Below are 8,395 nucleotides of genomic sequence, written 5' to 3' on the forward strand. Positions count from 1 at the left end.
TGTTCTTTGCTGTTGCTGTTGAGGTGTATGAGTTTTCTTTATGTGTGCTTTGGAGAGGAACCTCACGGGCAGGGGTACCCGTCTCCTCAGTGTTTCTGTAGAGCTGCTGTCCACAGCGTGGCAGCCGCTGTCCAGAGGGAGCCATTTATGCTTCATTGAATTCAGCCAGTAGTTAGGTCTGCCTCTGGCAGTGAACAGAAGAAAGCAGCCAAGGGTTCACTCCCCCGAGCCAGCACGCAAGGGTGTCCGTGCAGCTGGACTTTCAGGTGTGTCACGCTGGGGCTGAGGCCTCCGGAGGACTCCTAGAAGGGAGGCGTGCGTGTAAAGCGCCATCCCTCAGCAGCCCACGACCTCGGACGGTTTGCCACTGTGGCCAGTGTTTTATTGATGCTTCTGAGGCCATAGAGCACGCACGGGGAAGTTCTGAGCACACGGAGGACAAGCCAGGGCGGTGCTGTGTGGCCGCAGTCAACCCTAAGTAGGGTCCGAGTGGGGGACGGTCGCTAACACCTCGATTCCTCATGTCTGTGTTTCTGCAGCTTGGAGCTTGGAGAGTGTGTGTGAGAGCGACCTCGCTGACAGCAACCTCGCAGAAAGTGATCGAGGTAAGAACAGCTCTCAGGTAGCCAGTGGGAGAGGGTTCCCGGGACACTTGGGTTAGGCCTGCTGCTTGGAGGGTGGGGCGGTGAGTGTGCAATTGCAAAAGAGAAAGAAATTGGTGTAAAGATGTTCGTCGCCTATGTTCCTAAGGAGGGGGAGCAGGTATGAGATGCCCGAATGTTGGCATCTGTGCTCACGTTGTGTTGGCGGGCCTCAGTCCCTGGAGCAGAGGGAAGGCCTGGGCACCTGGAGGAAAAACCCGGGTGATGCTGTGTGACCCGCCGTCACCTCGGGGAAGCCGGGGAAACGGGAGGGCCACTCCTTCTCACGCCTCGCTTCCCGCGGTGTGTTTCTACAGACTCGGTGGCGGAGCGCACCGACTGCCGCCAGGATGAGGAGGCTGCAGGTAGGGAAGAGCACGCAGCTGGGATCCAGGGGAGAGGGTTCCTGGGAGCAGCTGGGTTCCACCTGCTGCCGGGAGAGGGCGGAAGGGGGCTAGGACTTGGGTGGGTGGCCTACTGAGCGGAACTCCGCTGTGGTGTTTTCCCCTCTGAAGTTGCTAAGCCGAAGACGACTTGGGTCCCTGGTCTTTGTTGTGCTGTGTTTGGATTCGTGTCTCCTTCCTTTGAGAGGGAGAATGGCTTTTCCCTCCCGAAGCGGCTCCTTCCAGCTCTTGTCTCTGGCCATGGTGCCAGCTTGCTTTGTGGGTCGCACCCTGAGGGTCCTGTGCACAAGAGCTGTTGACTTAGTTTCCTTTGTTGCCCTTGAGGGCCCTGGTGTGGTGGGACGCAACCCTCTCCTAGGCCCTTGACCCTGGAGACCAAGTTTGCCTGGTGAGTGTCAGGTGGCGGGTGAGAAGGCAGGTCTCTCCCTCTGCACGTTTGGGATTTCTGGCCTCCCTGTCCTGGTGTGTCCTGGCGGTGTGTCCTGAGGGAAGGGGCGTTCCCAGAGTTGGATGAGTTGAAGGAGACGGCCTTGGAGTAGGCGTGGTTACGAATCCGACCTGGAACCATGAGATTGCGGGTTCGATCCCTGGCCTCCTCGCTCAGTGGGTTAAGGATCCGGTGATGCCGTGAGCTGTGGTGTAGGTGGCAGATGGGGCTGGGATCCTGCCTTGCTGTGGCTCTGGCGTAAGCCGGCAGCTACAGCGCCGATGAGACCCCTAGCCTGGGAACCTCCATATGCCATGGGTGTGGCCCTAAGGAAGCGACAAGGATGACAAGAAAAAAAAATGGTGAAATCAGGCACCACAGCAACAGAGATAGCGTGCAGTTCAACACATAGGCGGCAAGTAGACTAGGCAGACTGTCAGAGCTGGAACGGAGAGATGGCTAAGACCTGGCAGCAGGGCTGAAGGGGGAGTCAGTCACTCCTGCATGGGTGCAGAGGTCCTGTGAGTCACGACGAGAAAGGTTGAGAAAGGTTGTTAGGGACAGTGGTGCAAAGTACGTAGCATCGGGAAGGCCTGCTCTCCCTCCCCCTGCCTGAGTCTCCTATTGCCAAAGTATTCCAAAGAGAAGTATTACGTGTCTAAGAAGAGAAAAGAGGTGACGCATTGCGGAGGATGGAGCGTGAACACAGGAGCACCCTGTGGGAAGAGTAGGGAAGCGGAAATGATCTCCTGCCATTTCAGCAGATGGAGGAATGGGGCCGGAGGTGAAAATGGGCAGGAGGACTCGGGAGGCTCTCTGGTGGCAGCAGAGCCGGCATGCTCGTGTTGGCCATTTCTCAGCTGGGGAATCCGCCACGGAGAGGTTCCCTTTAGCAAGAGAGGCAGAGGCTCCCTTTCTCAGGTCTTTCAGGGTGCTGTCTGCCTTCCTTCGAGACGTTTCCCCAGGAGGATGGGCCAAGAGGAGCTCCGTCCGTGCCTCATCCCGCCCCCGCCCCCAGCCCCAGCCCTCGACTCCCAGCCCCTGTCCAGTCAGGTGAGGCGCCCAGAGTACCTCGTGAGCAGCACCACCGCCTTGCTGACAGTGACTTGTGTGTCCCCCAGGAACTCACGACGACGATGTTGTGGAGGCCGGTGGGAGTGAGAAGACTGAGGCAAAGCCCCGGGCTGGGGGACATGAGGACGAGGCGGCCCCAGTACCTGAGGTGGAGGTGGAGGAGGAGGCGGGCCAGCCCCGTGAAAATGGCCAGGAGGAGTCCTTAGCCATCGCCTGGGCTGAGCCGGAAGACGAGCCTGGCCCCAAGGTAAGCTCACCTTTCTTGATGTGAGGTTGGAAAAGGTGCCTCCTTTCTTCTTGGATGTACCTCCTTCAGAAATGGAAATCTGAGAAAGTCCACTGTAGATGATATATGCAGATTGCTGTGCGGAGGACTGTTGAGTCCAAGTTTGGTACCAAGCAGTAGCTCCTTCCCGGGGCATTTGCAAAAGGGACCGCATCAGTTCCCAAGTGTGCAGTAGGGAGCATATGTCTTTGAAGAAGCCGGAATGTTGTTTTGTCTTGTTTGTCTTTTTTTGCCTTTTCTAGGGCCCCTCCCGCGGCATATGGAGATGAGGTTCCCAGGCTAGGGGTCTGATCGGAGCTGTAGCCACCGGCCTACGCCAGAGCCACAGCAACGTGGGATCCGAGCCTCGTCTGCCACCTACACCACAGCTCAGGGCAGCGCCGGATACTTCACCCACTGAGCAAGGCCAGGGATCGAACCCGCAACCTCATGGTTCTTGGTCCGATTCGTTAACCACTGTGCCACGATGGGAAGGCCAAAGAAGCCTGAATGTTTGTTAAATGTACGAGGACTTGGGAGATCTTCCATGAAAAGCTGGCGCCTTTTCCAAAGGGGTCTTCGCCGTGTTCTTTTGGGGAAACGGACTCAACGCTGCCTTCTGTCTGCGTGCCTGCGGTCCCCAACGGCAGGAAGACCTGTGGCCGCAGTGCAGAGGATGCTGTGACACTCACCGTGTTTTCTCTTGTCTCATCACAGGTGGACGGGGCGGACGATGAAATCTGTGAGTATTCTGGAGCCCGGCTCTGCTGAGGAGAAGTCCAGGTGTTGAGGAAATGGGGGGGGGGCCGCGAGGGAGCGGGGTGGGGGGGGCTCTCCTGCTCCTTTGGTTGCAGAGACACCCTGATTCTGGGTTCCTCCTGGGAATGAGGGTGAAGGATGGGGTGAAAGAGACGGACTTCCAAGAAGGGCCACCCCAGGTTCTAGGGTCCCTGGACGAAAGGAGGCTCTTTGTATGGCGTGGGTAGGTGTCGGGGGACACGGCGGGGGGGGGAGGGTGGTGCGTGTGAGGGCCTGCTGGTGTGATTGGCAATCAGTGTGAGTGGGTGTGTGCTGTGGGGAGCGTTTGTGGCTTAGCACCACACAGCTGTCCAGCTTCTAATTGAGGAGTCTCACGATGACCGCAGGCTAACCGTCCATTCCCTCGTTCTGCCCGCACCGGCTGGGAGCAAGGGTTTGGGGGAAAGGCATTGCTTCCTCTGTTGGTCTTTCTTTTCCTTTTCGCTTCCCTCTCTGCCTTGTGTGGACTTTGATACCGTTGTTTCAAACACGTGCCAGGGACTCGAGCCCCTTCAGGCTGTGAGTGTCCCGAGGAGTGTTGTGAACGCTGTGCTCCACCCGCACCTCCTGCCCACTCTGGGCAGCCACCCTTCCAGCCTCTGCTCAGGAGTGGTGTGTCAGACACTTGATGCGCATGACATCAGAGAGTCTTTGTCCTTCTGTGCCTGACTTGCTTCGCTTGAAATGCTGTCCTCCAGCGAGTTCCTGTCGAGGCTCAGTGGTCATGAACCCGACTGGTATCTCTGAGGAGCGGGTTCGACCCTTGGCCTTGCTCAGTGGCGGCAGAGGTCCCAGACGCGGCTGGTATCCAGCTTTGCTGCAGCTGGGGTGTAGGCCGGTGGCTACAGCTCTGATTTGCCGCCTCGCCTGGGAATTTCCGTATGCCGCGGGGGCCGCCCTCAAACCCCGAGACGAATCGATCAGTAATGTCCTCCAGTTCTCTGTGCACTGCTGCAGTGGGTAGGGTTTCTGTGGGCTGTATCCATCCCGTTGTCTTTCTCAGTCTGTGTGCCCGTGGGCACTGGGGCTCTGTTTCTGTTGGGCTCTCGTGTGTGTGGCGCTGCCGGGATCCTGGGATGGCGGGTCTCTTTACCCGACACCGATGGTTCTTCCTTTAGATGTCCACGCAGCAGTGGGACTGCGGGGTCCCGTGCTAGGTCCGTGGGCAGCTTTCCTGAGGACCTGCCATAGTGTTTCCCGTCCTGGCTGGGCCAGCTGACCTTCCCCCACAGCGTACAGAAGTCCCAGGTAGTCACATCTTCCCAACGACCTGTTCACGCTTGAAAACACTCCGCGTCCTACAGGAGGGAGGTGATAGCTCGTTGTGCCTTTGCTTTGCCTTGCCGTTGTGGTGGGTGACTTTGGGAAACGTTCCGTGTGTGTGCTGCTGTCTGTTGTCTTCTTGGACGGAGGCGGTCTCCCAGGCTTCCGCTCACCTACACCTGAGTTATTTGCCTTTTGGGTCAATTGATTTGGCGTTGTTTCCCACAGATTCTGGACATGAGCCCCTGTTCCAAATGTAAGGTTTGCAGATAGCGTCTTCTGCGGGTTGTCTTTCCATTCAGTGGCTCGTCAGACACTGTCCTTTCTGTTTGTCTCTGTGTTCATTGAGGTGCCGTGTTGTTTCATTTTCTGCCGTGTAGCAACATTCCCCAGGCGTGTGTGTGCATAAACACAGGTTCCTTTTGGACTGTTATCGTCCGTCCCGGTCGATTTCAGGAGATGGGATCCAGTTCCCCGTGCGCTGCAGCAGGAGGACCTCGTCGTCGCTCCATTCTCAATGCCGTAGTTGGCATCGACTCCCCCCAAACGCCCAGTCCGTGCCCTTCACGAAAGCCACAAGTCTGTTCTCTGTGTCCGTGGGTTTTGTGGACAGGGTCCTTTGTGCCATGGTTTAGACTCCACATCTAAGTGAGATCTCTCTCTTTGTCACGTACTTCGCTTTGTATGAGAATGTCTCGATCCAGCCCTATGGTTTTGAATGGCATTGGTTTCTTCTTGGATTTTCTGGCTGAGTCGTGAATTCCCTCGTGTATGTGGACCACATGGTCGTGATCCATCCCTGTGCCTGTGGACATGAGGTGGCGTCCCTGTCCTGGCTGTTGTGAGTGGTGCCGCCATACACACACAGGGGCATGTGTCTCTTTCCTGGATACGTGTGTCGTGGTATCTTCCAGGGCGCTCGCTCGGCTTGCTGGGTCGCATGCTGTGCTGCGTTCCGTTTTGGGAGGCCCCTCCGTGGTGCCTTCGGTAGTGGTTGTACCGGTGTACGTTCGCACCGGCAGTGCTGGGGGGAGGCCTTTGCTCCAGCCGTGTCTGCGACCGACACCAGAGCTGGCGGCAACGCTGGATCCTTAACCCCCTCGGCGAGGCCAGGGATCAGCCCCGCAAGCTCGTGGTTCCGGTCGGATTTGTTTCGCTGCGCCCCGACGCCCCGACGGGAACTCCTGGCTTGTTTCTTTGCTGTTGCTGTTGAGGTGTATGAGTTTTCTTTATGTGTGCTTTGGAGAGGAACCTCACGGGCAGGGGTACCCGTCTCCTCAGTGTTTCTGTAGAGCTGCTGTCCACAGCGTGGCAGCCGCTGTCCAGAGGGAGCCATTTATGCTTCATTGAATTCAGCCAGTAGTTAGGTCTGCCTCTGGCAGTGAACAGAAGAAAGCAGCCAAGGGTTCACTCCCCCGAGCCAGCACGCAAGGGTGTCCGTGCAGCTGGACTTTCAGGTGTGTCACGCTGGGGCTGAGGCCTCCGGAGGGACTCCTAGAAGGGAGGCGTGCGTGTAAAGCGCCATCCCTCAGCAGCCCACGATCTCGGACGGTTTGCCACTGTGGCCAGTGTTTTATTGATGCTTCTGAGGCCATAGAGCACGCACGGGGAAGTTCTGAGCACACGGAGGACAAGCCAGGGCGGTGCTGTGTGGCCGCAGTCAACCCTAAGTAGGGGTCCGAGTGGGGGACGGTCGCTAACACCTCGATTCCTCATGTCTGTGTTTCTGCAGCTTGGAGCTTGGAGAGTGTGTGTGAGAGCGACCTCGCTGACAGCAACCTCGCAGAAAGTGATCGAGGTAAGAACAGCTCTCAGGTAGGAGCCAGTGGGAGAGGGTTCCCGGGACACTTGGTTAGGCCTGCTGCTTGGAGGGTGGGGCGGGTGAGTGTGCAATTGCAAAAGAGAAAGAAATTGGTGTAAAGATGTTCGTCGCCTATGTTCCTAAGGAGGGGGAGCAGGTATGAGATGCCCGAATGTTGGCATCTGTGCTCACGTTGTGTTGGCGGGCCTCAGTCCCTGGAGCAGAGGGAAGGCCTGGGCACCTGGAGGAAAAACCCGGGTGATGCTGTGTGACCCGCCGTCACCTCGGGGAAGCCGGGGAAACGGGAGGGCCACTCCTTCTCACGCCTCGCTCCCCGCGGTGTGTCTACAGACTCGGTGGCGGAGCGCACCGACTGCCCCAGGATGAGGAGGCTGCAGGTCAGGGAAGAGCACGCAGCTGGGATCCAGGGGGAGAGGGTCCTGGGAGCAGCTGGGTCCACTGCTGCCGGGAGAGGGCGGAAGGGGCTAGGGACTGGGTGGGTGGCCTACTGAGCGGAACTCCGCTGTGGTGTTCCTCTGAAGTGCTAAGCGAAGACGACTGGGTCCTGGTCTTGTGTGCTGTGTGGATCGTGTCCTCCTTGAGAGGGAGAATGGCTATTCCCCTCCGAAGCGGCTCCCTCCAGCTCTGTGTCTCTGGCCATGGTGCCAGCTGCTTGTGGGTCGCACCCTGAGGGTCTGTGGCACAAGAGCTGTGACCTAGTTCCTTGTTGCCCTGAGGGCCCTGGTGGTGGTGGGACGCAACCCTCTCCTAGGCCCTGACCCTGGAGACCAAGTTGCCCTGGTGAGTCAGGTGGCGGGTGAGAGGCAGGTCCTCCTCTGCACGCTATGGATTCTGGCCTCCTGTCCCTGGTGTGTCTGGCGGTGTGTCTGAGCGGAAGGGGCGTCCAGAGTGGATGCCCAGACCTGGGACGTAGGGCAGCAGAGATCTACGTCCCTCCCTGGCATTTTCTCTACAGGGGATGTGAGGAGTCCCCTAGTGTCTATAGGTAAGGGTCAGTGTTGGATCCCTGCGTGGTGCAGATCAAGCCCTGGGCTGGGAACTCAGCATGGCCCTGGGAGTGGTGAAATCAGTCAGTCGATCAGTCAGTGGGATTGACCTCAGACCATCTGCTGGTCATATCTGGTTGTCTCCGCTCCCAAGAGGCATTCACACAACCCTGTGTGGGGAGGTAACGGTGGAATGCACCCCAAAGAGGCAAGATCTCTAAGTGACTGGATGCTGGAGGGCTCTGCTGGGGCAGGGTGGGGATGGTGGGCATGAGGGCTGGCCCTGGGAGTCAGCTGTGGTCATTCCCTGTGGTCTCTCGGCAATCAGTATATCACTCGTCTCTCTGTGTATGTTTCCAGACTGTGCTTGGGAGCAAAGGATCGTGCTCAAAAGTCTGAGGACAAGTTGTCCTCTGCGAGCTGGCTAGAATAATCCCCGGTGGCCACACAACAGGGTGCACCTGCCACTCGAGCCAGATGAGGTACTGTGGGACCTGACTCAGTACATCAGGCATGGACAATGATCTAGTTCATCAGTGTTCCCAAATTCCGAACAAACTCACACATGCTAAGGCCATGTCTTCTTACTGCATGATGGGAAATTCAAATGAAACTAACTGGGAGTCCTGTCGTGGCGCAGTGGTAACGAATCCCCCCCGCTAGGAACCATGAGGTGCGAGTTGATCTCTGGCCTAGCTCAGTGGGTAAGGATCCG

This window comes from Sus scrofa, unplaced genomic scaffold, assembly GCF_000003025.6.
Source record: "Sus scrofa isolate TJ Tabasco breed Duroc unplaced genomic scaffold, Sscrofa11.1 Contig2647, whole genome shotgun sequence".
Lineage (NCBI taxonomy): Eukaryota > Metazoa > Chordata > Mammalia > Artiodactyla > Suidae > Sus > Sus scrofa.